Raw genomic sequence first — 16,286 nt, 5'->3', positions numbered from 1 at the left:
GTGCATTTATCCAAAGGAAACAAAAACACTAACTGGAAAAGATGTGTGCACCCCCATGTTCATTGCAGCATTATTTACAACAGCCAAAACATAGAAACAACTGAAGTGTCCTTTGATGGATGAATGAATAAAGTAAGCGTGGTGTCTATATACAATGGAATATTACTGAGTCATGAAAAAGGAGGAAATCCTGCCATTTTCAACAACATGGATGGACTTTGAGGGCATTATACTAGGTAAAATAAGTGAGACAGAGAAAGACAAATACTATGTGATCTCACTTGTATGTGGAATCTTAAAACAAACAAAACAACTCATAGATACAGAGAAGAGACTGGTGGTTACCAGAGGCTGGGCGGGGGGTGGGCATGGGGGTCGTGGCTGAAATGGGTGAAGGCGGTTGAAAGGTACAAACTTCCAGTTATAAGATAAATGAATTCTGGGGATGTAATGGACAACATGATGACTATAGTTAACAATGCTGTATTGTATATTAGAAAGTTGCTAAGAGAGTAGATCTTAAAAGTTCTCATCATAAGAAAAAAAATTTGTAACTGTGTGGTGATGGATATTAACTAAACTTGTTCTGGTAATCATTTCACAATATATAGTATGTCAAATCATTATGTTGTACAGTTAAAAATAATACAATGTTATATGTCAGTTATATCTCAATTACAAAAAGAAATAATGGATGGAAATACTGAATAAATAGTCTCTCTTATCCAAATTTATTTGGTTCTTGGGTTTTGAATAGCAAGTTGCAAGAGTTTGTGTAACAAAAAATCTATCCCAGTCTATTCCAGTTCAGATTGTGAAAGTTAAGGTACCTATTTATTTCTATTTTTTATTTTATTTTATTTATTTATTTTTGGCTGCATTTGGGTCTTTGTTGCTGCGCACAAGCTTTCTCTAGTTGCGGTGAGCAGGGGCTACTCTTCGTTGCGGTGCACAGGCTCTAGGTGCACAGGCTCAGTAGTCATGGCGCATGGGCTTAGTTGCTCTGAAGCATGTGGGATCTTCCCAGATGAGGGCTCGAACCCGTGTCCACTGCATTGGCAGGCAGATTCTTAACCACTGCGCCACCAAGGAAGCCCCTATTTCCATTTTTAGTTTTACTTCATCCCAGGACAATTTCATGCTTGCTTTTATATCTCTGTCCTTCTCTGACAGGGCTCTTGACAAACTGCCTGCAGAGGTTAAAGGCTAGTGGTGTGCTTCTTTCCTAGTGCTGGTCTGGCTCACATAAACCCTTTGGGTTTGAATCCATACAAATAGATGAGGAGCAAAAAGAAGGGATAACACATTTTGAGTCTCCTTGCTTATAGATCTGTTGCCCACATAGTCAACTATCGCTTTTTATTTATCTTTTATCCCCAGTACTTGACACAGAGTGGTTGGATAACAAATGTTGAAAGAGGAAGAATGGGAGGGATGGAGGAAAAAGGAAGGGAAAGAGGAAGAAAGAAATGGAAGGAAGAAGGTTCTACCCAAGGGAGGAAAAGAAAAAAACATAAATAAAACAGACTAAAGGAGACTGTCCTCTGACCAAAGACTGAATTTCCTGTGTGTAACTCAGAAGTCAGTTGCGAAGGAGGAATTCTAGACAGATTCTGAGTGAGATGACTACTCCGCAGGCTGGTACACATTTGGACGGATGCAGGAGAGAAGAGCAGCCTTTGGCCCTCATAGCTGCCACCTTAGAAAAAGACTGCTGGTGAGTCCCTGTGACTTTTTGTCCTTTCAGTCTAAGAACATGTAACTTGGGGCACCCTCTGTCTCATGGAATCTGAACAAGCTCAGGCTACCCCTTCCCTCATGTCTCCAGAGACAGAAGATATCAAGTCCAACCTTATTCGAATAAACAGAACCAAAACCTTTCTAATGAGTGATGGAGGGCAAAATGATATGTCTCAAAGGGGGAACCAAAAGCCGTCACATTTCAGCCCTTTCATTCTGCCCAGAATGTTCTCCTGGTCCTGGGCTCCAACTTTATCAAAGTAACTATTCCTACCTATACTTCCTATTTTCATGTAGGCATCACTTCCTAAACCCCCTGTAGCTCAGGTACCTCAGTATAGTAAGTCCCCTACATACGAACGAGTTCTGTTCTGAGAGCACATTCATAAGTCCAGTTTGTTGGTAAGTCCAACAAAGTGAGCCAGGGTCCCCAACTAACACAACCGGCTATATGGTACTGTGCTGTAATAGGTTTATAATACTTTTCACACAAATAATACATAAAAAAACAAACACAAAAAATAAAACATTTTTAATCTTACAGTACAGTTCCTTGAAAAGTACAGTAGTACAGTACAGCATCTGGCATCGAGTGAACAGGCAAGAAGAGTTACTGACTGGAGGAGGGAGAGGAGGTGGGAGGTGGTAGAGCTGAAGGATCGTCAGCAATAGGGGACGGAGGGCAAGCTGCAATTTCACTCATGCCTGACGTTGATGGCGCAGGTTCTGGTTCCTTGCTGGATTCAGTTCTATCTACCCTCTTGAAAAAACGACCCAGTGATATCTGGGTAGGAGCTCTTTTTATCTCATCATGGATAACACGGTAGCACTGGATTGCATTCCGAACGGCTGCCGCAACCTTCATGTACCGTTCTACGTTCGGGTCCTGTGCCTCAAAAACTAACAGTACCTTCTCAAATAAAGAAAATCCCCTTGCCATCTCCTGCATCGTGAACCTCTTCAGTTCTTCAGTTACTACTTCTGCCTCTTGTCTCTCTTCGTCCTTTTTCTGGGCTTCCAATTCCATCAGGTCTTCATCAGTAAGCTACACAATGTAAGTACACAAAAACACAACCACTTGTAGAGGATGCACGCACGTGACAGTGTACGCCAGACACGTGAACTAACTTACGTGATTGGACATGCAAACACGTTTGTATCTTTGAAAGTTTGCAACCTGAAGGTTCGTATGTAGGGGACTTACAGTATACTACCAGAGTACCCAAAACTTCCACTTCATCACACCTGTCACAATTGTGATTAAATGGTTGTGTGTCGTTATTTACTATGTCTTTTCATCATGATATAAGGTTCATAAGGACAGGAGTTATATCTGTCTTAATCATTGGTATATCCACATTAGTGAGCTCAATACCTTGCAGATAAAAGCTACTCTAGTACTTGCAGAAAGAATGAATAAAGCTGCCAGGCACCGTGGTAGGTGCTAGGAATATAGAGCTTTTCAATGGCACCGAATCTATCCTTGAAAAACTTTGTGCCTCTAGAGTAGCTATCTCTAATGATAATATATCCCTCTCTCAGCCTCCAGAAAGGAAAGACCAAGGATGAATCAAAATCCTGGCCTTCTAGACCTCATTTCCCTAGGTTACACTTCTTTCCCACAAGAATACCAACACTTTTCATATCTGAGAACATTGAGTAGAAATGAACCAACTTATCTCTTACCAATTTCTATTCCTTTGTTGAGTAGACATTTACTTTGTTTTTCCAGAAACAATTTTAACTTATGTCTGTATAACCATTTTTTAGGGCCCTACAACATTGGTCTGTTAAGTTTTTAACATGGGTCATCTGAAATAGGATTAAACATTACAGGATAAGTAAAAACAAATAAATCCCCACAGTTGTTCCGTAAACCTTGTCTTTTCCCTTGGCCCTAAGCCACCCAAAAGATTATTCACTCATTCCTAAATCCCATTTTACTTCAGAACTTCCAAGGATCTCTCAGCTTTGAAATGTTCGACTTTTAAAAAGACATTTTACTTGTTTCTTCCTCACTTTTTCCTTCTAAATCTGTTTTTAAATGTCTGTGACCTTTCTGCATAGTTTTTCAGTATTTGTGATTAATAATTAAAACCTCCCAATTTAACAACTCTTGAATCAGTTTTATTCCTTTCAAGCATCCTCAATCTGCCTTTTCATCCTACTGATGAAGCTGTTGAATAAAACTGGTTTAGATAACTGGATGTCACCATGCAAGTTGATAATATTACTGGGCTTTAGTATCTTGTCTTCTAGGTCTTTGAACCATTTAAAAATACATTTGGCAGAGCTCAATATCTTTGAAATAGTTTTCTCAGGAAGACCTCATCTGGCCCCAAGCCATCTTTCTTACTAATAATAGCAACTGCAAGTAAACAGTTTCAAAATATTGCTATACAGTTTGTCTATAAAGATGGCACTGTTTGGGGTCTTATTCCAAGTTAGCTGATGGGCTCTAAATTTTTCCCTCTATTTTCTTTTTGCTGACAAAGTATTCAAATTAATAAGTCTGAGATCTCACACTTGGAACTGTTTTTGGAACTGTTCTTGGAACTTTGTTTTGAATGAATTATTAATTTGTTCGATTAATATATATTGAGCACCTGTTATGTGCCAAGACTGTTAGGTGTTGGGAAGACAATGGAGACCAACATTCACCCAGAACCACACAAATGAATGGAAAATGGTGTCTATGACAGGGACAACCAAGAGAGGTCCACAGTGCTGTGAGAGCCTGCAGTGTTGGATTTGCCCTAGTCAGTGAGATCAAGGACAGCTTCTCTGAGTAAGTGGTACTAAAGCCAAGCTCTGCAGGGTACATAGGAGTCTGAAAAGTGAGGAGAGATTGAAAGAACATTCCTATCGTAGGGTTAGCACCACAAGGACCTGCTACTATTGCTTGTATCTCCTTTGTAGTGACTTTATGAGAGCCCCAGAGATCACTCAACCTTTGCAATCATGTGCATCACCTAGTTTCTTTCCTTTTTCTGGAGGGCGGGAAATAGGGTCTTATTATGTGTTTTTGGAAAAGAATAATTATCTTCAGAAACAGATGTATTTTAATGAATTGATTTATATTTTCCAAGGATTTTTTCATTTAGATTCTTGGCACAGTCTAGGTGTGAGAGGCAAGTAGCCTTTGACCGTATTCTCCTGGCGCCTTCATATACAGAAGCTTCTTATGCCCTTTGCCAGCCTTTAGGATGTGAGACTCTAGGAGAACTGAATATCACCATGTTAGATTTTATTTAGCTTTGCTGTGAGAGAATAAGAGTTGGAAGAGGGAACTCATATAATGTCTAACTTGGAAAAGATGGGCCATTAAATCAATGTGTTAACTTTACAGCCAAACCCAACAAATATTTTTCTTTTAGGCACAAAGCCTTGCGTTAAATATTTATTGGTTGGATGGACAAAAACCTAATATTCCAATTTTCAGGTACATTCATGTCAGTTTTAATATGCTGACAGTAAAATTCTGGTCATTGTTGATTTTCTCCTGTAGTTTTTTTTTTTTTTCTTGGAGACTGGAGGATCTGAACTTCTTCCTTCCATCATGGATTTTACCGAGCACAGCCAACAGAAAAGACAGACCAAGAGCTAACTTCTTGAGAATAACCTTCTTGAAAAGCCGCAAAGAAATTTATTCAGCATTTAATATTTTTCTGCTATTAACAACCCTACCATGGTCCCTGATCTTAAAAAAGAAATTGTGAATGTCAGATTCTTATAAAGATGAGTTAAAGGATGATAAAAATGGTCATACTATAAATCCATTAGTCTTTCAATCTCTCACTTTAACCGCCAATCTCTTGTTTCCTGAGGAGGGTTACTTTTGTCTCCTACTGTATTTAACATGGCTGGAAATTTGAAATTTTACCCCATTGAAAAAGAAAGCTTAGTAGCAAAGTTTTGATAACAAGTTGCTTTAACTTCCCTGTCACTCTTTTGGTTGGTGCTCTGTTTTCATACATACCAGTCTACTTATGTGTATGAAAAGGTGTTTGTAAAACACACCAAACTTTCTGTTGGAACAGAAAAGGCAACATTCCCCCCACAGAATCATTAGGAATTCGATTCAACAAACTATTGAGCATTTTAGGCCCCATAGCATGCAATATGAAAGAAAAGGTGATCCCTGCCTTTTCAGACTGCTCTATTTTGTGAAAAATAAACAAAAAACTTTTTAGGGCTTCCCTGATGGCGCAGTGGTTGAGAGTCCGCCTGCCGATGCAGGGGACACGGGTTCTTCCCCTGGTCCAGGATGATCCCACATGCCGCGGAGCGGCTGGGCCCGTGAGCCATGGCTGCTGAGCCTGCGCGTCCGGAGCCTGTGCTCCGCAACGGGAGAGGCCACAACAGTGAGAGACCTGCGTACCGCAAAAAAAAAAAACACAAAAACTTTTTAGTTTTAATGTTCTAGAGAGCAGGAATTTTCCCGTCTTCTCCACCTACCTCTCCTCCCTGTCCCTTCCTCAGAGAGAAAGTTGCCTTCCAGGTAGATGGCTTCCTGCACTTGTTTAAATCTTCCGGCCTGCACTGTATATTCATGGTGTGTCAGCTGCTTAGAACTACTATGCTCTCTTTGTTCAAGGGGGAAAACTGGACTAAAGATAAGCCTCAGTCTTTTTTTGTCCATTAAAGGAAGAAATAAATCATCTTCAAAACAATCATTACAGATTTACTAAATTGAAATCTAGACTTAGTTTTTGGATGTGAAGACTGGTAAGAACCGAAACCTCGTCTAAATCACATACGGGGAAACACACAGTCTTTTCAAGAGTTTAGAATCTTATGGGGTTGGGGGGCGGGGGGTTGAGTATACACTAATTCCTGGAAGATTGTTCCCGGTTTAAAGGAGGTAGAAACAGTGTGGAATGAAGAGGTGACCAAGAAGACCAGTGGGGTGCAGAGGGCTGAGGGAATGAGTAACATTTTATGATTTTATGATAATCTTTTATGGTCAGGGTTTAAAAAACGATTAGATCACAATTTAGCCTCATTCTCAAAAAGATTTCTGAGTTGAAATTTACTTAAAATGTATAGATTAAGCATTACATAATTATTAGTGTCATATACATGTAGCTGAAGCTCTTTGACAAATATTCTAAAGAAATCAAGATCTCACTAAGATTTATAAATGCAGTATTCCAGACCATTATATTATAAATAACACTTCTTTGTTTGGATCTGTTTTCTGCCACTTGTTTCTTAATAGGGTAATGTTTTGATAAGGGAGTCACAAAATGTGGCCATTGGGTACAGGTTGGTGCCTAAGAAGTCGTCATCGAATGACACACTCTTTTTATAACTGGTGACAGACATTGTACATTAAAATTTCAGTGACCCGGGCTTCCCTGGTTGTGCAGTGGTTGAGAGTCCACCTGCCGATGCAGGGGACACGGGTTCGTGCCCCAGTCCGGGAAGATCCCACGTGCCACGGAGCGGCTGGGCCCGTGAGCCATGGCCACTGAGCCTGCGTGTCTGCAGCCTGTGCTCCGCAACGGGAGAGGCCACAACGGTGAGAGGCCCGCATACCGCAAAAAAAAAAAAAAAAAAAAAAAATTTCAATGACCCTTAACTTTGAAATTATAAATTATTCCTGACTCTTGTCCTCTTCTCAAACTGTCTCTTCAGTAGTGGATGTACTTTGAATAGTCACTATTTACAGTGTGAAGCTGTGTGATAATAGTTACTCTCTTATTTATTGTAGTATCAAACTATAACAGAGGATAATAACATAATAGAAGAATTTGGTCTTTACTACAAAATGCTCAATTGGGTGTGTATATGTTTAGGCCTCTTTGAATTTAACAAATATGTATTGAGGGTCTATTCTAAGGCACTGTGCTATTTTCTAGAAGATACAAAGTTAAACAAGATATAAACCTTGTCCTCAATGAAATGAAAACAACCACCTCTTTAAATGCACCATTGGCACCAGAAACAATAATCAATCACATGTACAAAGAAGAGCAGTTACAATTCATGCTTTCATAGGAATTTCTTTCAAGCACATTCTCCTAGTAGAGTACACAGGGGTGAGGCAGGCACTTTGTCTATTTTGTTCACTTCCATTCCACCAGCACCTAGCACGGTGCGTGGCATATCTTAAAATTTATATTTTTAATGTACATTTTAATATACATTTTAATACATATTTATTATAATGCTATAATTATTTATAGCAAGTGCATGAGTAAATGAATTATGCTTGTGAGAGAGAAAAATCAGCTACTGATAATAGTACATAACAAATTTTTGGTGGTGGTGGGATGAATTGGGAGATTGGGATTGACATCTATACACTAATATGTATAAAATAGATAACTAATAAGAACCTGCCGTATAAAAATTAAATTAATTTTTTAAAAAAAGCTTATGACTGTGTTAAAGATAACTGTGGAAACTAGTATGTAAAGCAGCAGCCTTGAGATGTGTGACCTGAAGCACAGTGACTAAAGGGGTTTTCTTTAAATATGGGAAGGGTATAATGAGAAAGAGATATTCTATCTTTACTGATTAAAAGATAACTAAAATTGCCAGGTAGGCATAATTTTTGTTCCCCACCTGTCTTAGAAAAACAGGTTAAGCTCATTTTGAATACTTTTCAAATAATGTGATTGGGCCATTAATTTAACACACGGCATAGCAGAAATATTCAAGGAGATGATAGTACAGAAGTATCCACTGGGTTGCAAGTTCAACTTGCCTCGTGATTCCTTCTGAATCTAAAGTTCTCATTTATGGGACTATAAGAGCACTATAGCTTAAGAATCATTTAAATGTATTAATAAGAGTTTATTTTTCATTTTATTTTCAAAGAGGGACATGAAAAGAGAAATTCTATTTAAACCATTTGTTTCCTAGTATATTTTAGATTCTGTACATTCAGATCAGCATGATGTAGTTAACTAGGAGCTGTATAGTAAGAGGTAAGATTTGACCAGAAGTCAAGGCTCACCGCTAGCTGTGTTCCTTGGGTAAGTCACATAATCTCTCTTGGTTCAGGTTGTTCACTCATAAAATGACAGTTATGGAGTGGATGACTTCTGAAAGTGCCTTTTGGGTTCTGAACTGTTATAACCCATTTATGAGTTTCTTTAAATTAAGTATATGTCTATAGACCCATATAATTATGGTCTTCTCTAGTGGATTTTTCTAAAAAAAATTTTGTCACATATACCACAACTACAGAGTAAAACACAATCCAGAGTCACACTCTCCTAAGAAAGAAAGATATTTCTATAAAATTAGAAACTTCGGCTTTTGTCCTGTTTTTTATTTCCATCTTTGCACTGCTAGAGGAAACGTAATTTGTTTTATAATTGATGTTTGGAGCATGTTCTGATGACTTTATTTTGATTGGTACCACTGAGAAGGACCCATAAATAAATCATGGTATTTCTGTGCCCTTCCTCTTTTACACTGCTTTTCTGCACTGGCCTTGGCTCTGCCAATGTCCCGGCCCTGCACTGTGGGATCTTCCTCCCATGACATTACTCAGACACACGCTTTGCTTTCATAATCATTCTTTCCAAAACGAAAGGCAATTGCACCCCCTATCTTTATTAAAATTACTAGTTATTCACTGATTTATTCAGCAAATATTGAGTGCCTACTATATGCCAAGCATTATTTTCTAGGTACAGGGACACGTCAAAATACAAAATAGAATTGAAAAGAAAGTTCCTGTCCTCAAGAAACTTTCATTCTTTTAGGGGGGACAGACAATAAGGAATATAAGTATTTTTTGACAGATGGGATGTGGGATGTAAGAGACAAAGAAGACTCACGGATAACTCCAGAAACGTTGGTCTGAGCACCTGGAAAGATGGAGTTGCCATCAAGGGGGAAAAGTTGCAAGAGCAACAGGGCTTTGCCAGGGATGGGAGAGGTGGAGATAAGGGAATGGAACTGGAGTTAGTGTGGCACGTAGTGAGTTTCATGTGTCTACTGGATGTCCAGATGGAGATACCGAGTAGGCAGTTGGGTCTGCCATTTAAAGCACTATGCTCACAGGGGAGTGAGTTAGGGGAGAGAACTGCATCGAAGACTAAGCATTGGGCACACCAAAGTCAGAGGTCGGGGGAAGATGAGGTAACAGACAAGTAGTTAAAGAAGGAACAGCATGGAAAACAGGAGGAAAACCTAAAGGCTGTGACATCCTGAAAGCCAAGTAGAGAATGGTCACTTTATGCCAAATGCTGAAGATAGAGCAGGTAAGGTGAGGGCTGAGAATTGACCATTAGATTTAGCCACGTAGATGAATAATATATGTGGGTTTCTTTCCTGTAGAATTCACACTTGATGCTCAGGAATTACTGAATTTTTAAAATTCATTTTTGTAAGGGGACACTCACTATGTTACTGATATGATTACTATTATCACTTGGAATTGGCCCTTGTTTCCTTGAGTGGTATATGAGTGTACTGTCTAAAGGTGATGCCATTCTCCATCTGCCAGAAAAATGTGGAACAAAGCACTGTTAGCCATATATACCCACCTGATAGCTGTTGGAAAACAGTGTTAGCAATCAGATTTGAATCAAAGTAGAATATGTTTGGTATTCTTAAAGTCATGGGTTAACAAATAGAGTAGAATTTGTTCTGTAATTAATTCTGGAGAAGATATTAAACTTCTCCTGAGAGGGAGGAAGACAGATTGTTTCAGGAAGAACCAGATAAATGAAAGAAATAAAAAACTCTGAGTTTGCAACTAACTTTACCAATATTCTTTACCTAAGGATTATGTTATGTGATATTTTTGAGAGGTAAAATTTTATAGACAATGAGGCCATTAAAATGACTTTTGGTAATAAGTATTTTTAATAAAAGTAATGCAAATAGATTTCTGCAAAAGGATACAGAGGCAAATATATAACATAATATAAAAGTTTATATATTTTTAATTAGGATACCAGAATTTCTTTTTTAAAATTTTTTTAAAAATTTTTATTGGAGTATAGTTGCTTTACAATGTTGTCTTAGTTTCTACTGTACAGCAAAGTGAATCAGCTATACGTATACATATGTCCCCTCTTTTTTGGATTTCCTTCCCATTTAGGTCACCACAGAGTGTTGAGTTCCCTGTGGTATACAGTAGGTTCTCATTAGTTTTCAATTTTATACAGAGTATCAATAGTGTATATATGTCAATCCCAATCTACCAATTCATCCTAGCCCCCCCTCACCTTGGTATAGGATACCAGAATCTCTTGATTGAATGTGAAATGCCATGTTTCCAAAGACATTATTAGGTAAGCTAAAATCTTACATAATGGTTGGAAATTAGAGCTGGAAGAAATATAAAGATAACCATTTATATTTCTAAAATAGAAAAAAAAATTAAATATAAGTATAATTATCCTAATTGATCTTTAGGGGAAAAAACTATAAACTCAGCAGTTTATTCAGAAGTGGCTTCTTCAGCTTGAAATGGTCACAAATCATGTGGAAACCACAATGATAGTGAAAGAGAAATTGTGTCATCACTGTAATACACAACTTTAAGAGATGCTGAAATTTGTGAAAGAATACAAAATTGTTTTTCAATTAAGCAAGCACAAGGTTCATCAACCCTCTGTTTAGTTTTGGCGTTTTTAAGTCAACTTCTCCTTTACTTCCTCCTTGCATCAAAAATAATTCCAAGGATTAAATCTGTGCTGGATATTGGCTTTGAGCCTTGTGATATGTAAAAACAATAAAGTCTATGTGTATGTGTATTATACATCTGTGTGTGTATTATACGTATGTCTGCATACATTTATATGTATTATATATGTACGTACATATAAGGGCATGTACATACACGAGCACATACACACACTTACCCAAAAGAGGTTAAGTACATTGAGTAGAGTTATAATGCTGAAAGTCTGTTTCATCTTGACTGTTTGTTTCTCTGACAGTCCGTCTTAACTAGGCTGTACCAGTATTAGGAAGCAGTAGATAATACTTAAGTTTCTTAGATTCCTCAGTTTGTCTTTATTTTCCCTATTAAGAGAATGATGCCAATGAAACAACTCAGCCAAGGACTCGGAGAATCTCATGATTAAGTGCCCAGGCCTTTGCTTTTTCAAGGTGAGCCATAGATAAAGGAAGGAACAGTGAGCCTCTACCTCAGTGGTTCTCAAAGTGTGACTCATGGAACACCAGTCACCTAAACATTTTCAGGGGGTCCACAAGATCAAAACTAATTTTTAATGCTAAGATATTTTTTTGCCTTTTTCACTGATGGTACAAAAGCAATGGTGGGTAAGTCATCTTAGCATGAATCATAATAGAGGCACCAAATTCTACTGTACAGTATTCTTCATTGGCACACTTTTACAACTTAAAGGAAGAAAAAAGCCAGTTTCATCTAATGTCCTCATTGAATCAGTAAAAATTATTATTTTAATAGCTCTCGACCTTTGACTACGTATTGTAATAATATACAGTGTGATGAAAGGGAAGAATACATAAAGCACTTCTGCTGAATTCAAAGTACAGTGGGTGTCTCAAGGGAAATCCTTATTGGAGTTGAATTAGCCACTTTATCATAACGTACCATTTTTAATTGAATAAAACAACTGATTATTCAGACTTGACTATGTGGAAGATACTTTCTCAAAATGATTGAAGCGAACTTGACATCTCAAGGCAAACAACTGATAATATTTGCTGCCACAAATAAAATTCAAACTTTCAAGTGATGAATAGAATTTTGGAAAATTTGTTTCCACCACCATGAGTTGGATAGCCTCCAATTACTTAAAAAATTTTCTGATGAAAGCAGTAGTGATATTAATGAATGTGATTTTTAGGTATGATTTGTAACATTTGGAAGATCTCCATAACTAAGTGATCCAGTATTTTCCAGATGACCAACACATGTTTTTACCAAATCATGTACAGATAAAAGATCCATTCAAAGTGAAAGATAGACGAATGAGTTGTTTTTTTTTTTTAACATCTTTATTGGAGTATCATTGCTTTACAATGTTCTGTTAGCTTCTGCTGTATAACAGTGAATCAGCCATATGTATACATATATCCCCATATCCCCTCCCTCTTGCATCTCCCTCCCACTCTCCCTATCCCACCCCTCTAGGTGGTCACAAAGCACCGAACTGATCTCCCTGTGCTATGCAGCTGCTTCCCACTAGCTATTTGTTTTACATTTGGTAGTGTATATGTGTCAATGCTACTCTCTCACTTCGTCCCAGCTTACCCTTCCCTCTCCCTGTGTCCTCAAGTCCATTTTCTAGGTCTCCGTCTTTCTTACTGTCCTGCCCCTAGGTTCAAGAGAACCATTTTTTTTTTTTAGATTCCATATATAGGTGTTAGCATATGGTATTTGTTTTTCTGACTTACTTCACCCTGTATGACAGACTCTAGGTCCTTCCACCTCACTGCAAATAGTTCAATTTCGGTTTTTTTTATGGCTAAGTAATATTCCATGTATATATGTGACACATCTTCTTTATCCATTCATCTGTCGAGGGACACTTAGGTTGCTTCCATATCCTGGCTACTGTAAATAGAGCTGCAATGAACATTGTGGTACATGATTCCTTTTGAATTATGGTTTTCTCAGAGTATATACCCAGTAGTGGGATTGCTGGGTCGTATGGTAGTTCTATTTTTAGTTTTTTAAGGAACCTCTATACTGTTCTCCATAGTGGCTGTATCAATTAACATTCCCACCAACAGTGCCAGAGTGTTCCCTTTTCTCCACACCCTCTCCAGCATTTATTGTTTGTAGACTTTTTTTTTTTTTTTTTTGCGGTACGCGGGCCTCTCACTGTTGTGGGCTCTCCCGTTGCAGAGCACAGGCTCCGGACGCACAGGCTCAGCGGCCATGGCTCACGGGCCTAGCCGCTCCACGGCATGTGGGATCTTCCCGGACCGGGACACGAACCATGTCCCCTGCATCGGGAGGCAGACTCTCAACCACTGCGCCACCAGGGAAGCCCCCTGATTGTAGATTTTTTGATGATGGCCATACTGATTGGTGTGAGGTGATACCTCATTGTAGTTTTGATTTGCATTTCTCTAATGATTAGTGATGTTGAACATCCTTTTATATGTTTGTTGGCAATCTGTATATCTTCTTCGGAGAAATGTCTATTTAGGTCTTCTGCCCATTTTTGGATTGGGTTATTTGTTTTTTTTATATTGAGCTGCATGAGCTGCTTGTATATTTTGGAGATTAATCCTTTGGCAGTTGCTTCATTTGCAAATATTTTCTCACATTCTGAAGGTTGTCTTTCCATCTTGTTTATGGTTTCCTTTGCTGTGCAAAGGCTTTTAAGTTTCATTAGGTACCATTTGTTTATTTTTGTTGTTATTTCCATTACTCTAGGAGGTGGGTAAAAGGGATTTTGCTGTGACTTATGTAATAAAGTGTTCTGCCTATGTTTTCCTCTAAGAGTTTGATAGTGTCTGGCCTTACATTTAGGTCTTTATCCATTTTGAGTTTATTTTTGTATACTGTGTTAGGGAGTGTTCTAATTTCATTCTTTTACAGGTAGCTGTCCAGTTTTCCCAGCACCACTTATTGAAGAGGCTGTCTTTTCTCCATTGTATATTCTTGCATCGTTTATTGAAGATACGGTGACCATATGTGTGTGGGTTTATCTGGGCTTTCTATCCTGTTCCATTGATCTATATTTCTGTTTTTGTGCCAGTACCATACTGTCTTGATTACTGTAGCTTTGTAGTATAGTCTGAAGTCTGGGAGCCTGATTCCTCCAGCTCCGTTTTTCTTTCTCAAGATTGCTTTGGCTATTCGAGGTCTTTTGTGTTTCCATACAAATTGTGCAATTTTTTGTTCTAGTTCTGTGAAGAATGCCATTGGTAGTTTGATAGAGATTGCATTGAATATGTAGATTGTTTTGTGTAGTATAATCATTTTCACAATATTGAGTCTTCCAATCCAAGAACATGGTATATCTCTCCATTTGTTTGTGTCGTTTCTAATTTCTTTCATCACTGTCTTATAGTTTTCTGTATACAGGTAGTTTGTCTCCTTAGGTAGGTTTATTCCTAGGTATTTTATTCTTTTTGTTGCAGTGGTAAATGGGAGTGTTTCCTTAATTTCTCTTTCAAATTTTTCATCATTAGTGTATAGGAATGCAAGACATTTCTGTGCATTAATTTAGTATGCTGCTACTTTACCAAATACATTGATTAGCTCTAGTATTTTTCTGGTAGCATCTTTAGCATTCTCTATGTATAGTATCATGTCATCTGCAAACAATGACAATTTTACTTCCTCTTTTCTGATTTGGATTCCTTTTATTTCTCTTTCTCCTTTGATTGCTGTGGCTAAAACTTCCAGAAATATTTTGAATAACAGCGGTGAGAGTGGGCAACCTTGTCTTTTCCTTGATCTTAGAGGAAATGGTTTCAGTTTTTCACCATTGAGGACGATGTTGGCTGTGGGTTTCTCATATATAGTCTTTATTATGTTGAGGTAAGTTCCCTCTATGCCTACTTTCTGGAGGGTTTTTATCATAAATGGCTGTTGAACTTTGTCAAAAGCTTTTTCTGCATCTATTCAGATTATCATACGGTTTCTATCCTTCAATTTGTTAATATGGTGTATCTCATTGATTGACTTGCATATCTTGAAGAAACCTTGCATTCCTGGGATAAACCCCACTTGATCATGGTGTAGGATCCTTTTAATGTGCTGTTGGATTCTGTTTTCTAGTATTTTGTGGAGGATTTTTACATCTATGTTCATCAGTGATATTGGCCTGTAATTTTCTTTTTTTGTGACATCTTAGTCTGGTTTTGATATCAGGGTGATGGTGACCTCATAGAATGAGTTTGGGAATGTTCCTCCCTCTGCTATATTTTGCACGAGTTTGAGAAGGATAGGTGTTAGCTCCTCTCTAAATGTTTGATAGAATTCGCCTGTGAATCTGTCTGCTCCTGGGCTTTTGTTTGTTGGAAGATTTTTAATCACAGTTTCAACTTCAGTGCTTGTGATTTGTCTGTTTATATTTTCTATATCTTCTTGGTTCAGTCTTGGAAGGTTTTGATTTTCTAAGAATTTGTCCATTTCTTCCACGTTGTCCATTTTATTGGCATATAGTTGCTTATAGTAATATCTCATGATCCTTTGTATTTCTGCAGTGTCAATTTTTACTTCTTTTTCATTTCTAATTCTGTTGATTTGAGTTTTCTTGCTTTTATTTCTTGGTAAGTCTGGCTAATGGTTTATCAATTTTGTTTAACTTCTCAAAGAACCAGCTTTTAGTTTTACAGATCTTTGCTATTGCTTCCTTCATTTCTGTTTCATTTATTTCTGATCTGATCTTTATGATTTCTTTCCTTCTGCTAACTACGGGTTTTTTCTGTTCTTCTTTCTCTGATTGCTTTAGGTGTAAGGTTAGGTTGTTGATTTGAGATGTTTCTTGTTTCTTGAGGTAGGATTATTTTGCTCTAAACTTCCCTCTTAGAACTGCTTTTGCTGCATCGCATAGGTTTTGGGTCATCGTGTTTTCATTGTCATTTGTTTTGAGGTGTTTTTTGATTTCCTCTTTAAT

At 37.8% G+C, this 16,286-nt stretch overlaps 1 protein-coding gene across 3 annotated transcripts in view; it reads left to right on the top strand.

Annotated features, from left to right (window-relative positions):
- The window catches only part of LRRC8C (leucine rich repeat containing 8 VRAC subunit C), a 91,615-nt gene that overhangs the window by 34,704 nt on the left and 40,625 nt on the right, over positions 1–16,286 (top strand). The window contains exon 2 of one of the 3 annotated variants that reach the window (XM_073811334.1): positions 1,381–1,717. The exons of the other annotated variants lie outside the window; for them this stretch is intronic. The gene's annotated coding sequence lies outside the window, so the exon portion shown is untranslated. The remainder of the gene's footprint in view (positions 1–1,380; positions 1,718–16,286) is intronic. 3 annotated transcript variants of the gene reach the window in all.

This window comes from Tursiops truncatus, chromosome 1 (assembly GCF_011762595.2).
Source record: "Tursiops truncatus isolate mTurTru1 chromosome 1, mTurTru1.mat.Y, whole genome shotgun sequence".
NCBI classification, from domain to species: domain Eukaryota; kingdom Metazoa; phylum Chordata; class Mammalia; order Artiodactyla; family Delphinidae; genus Tursiops; species Tursiops truncatus.
Note: the sequence above shows the minus strand (reverse complement) of the source record. Positions and strands in the feature narration are given on the sequence as shown.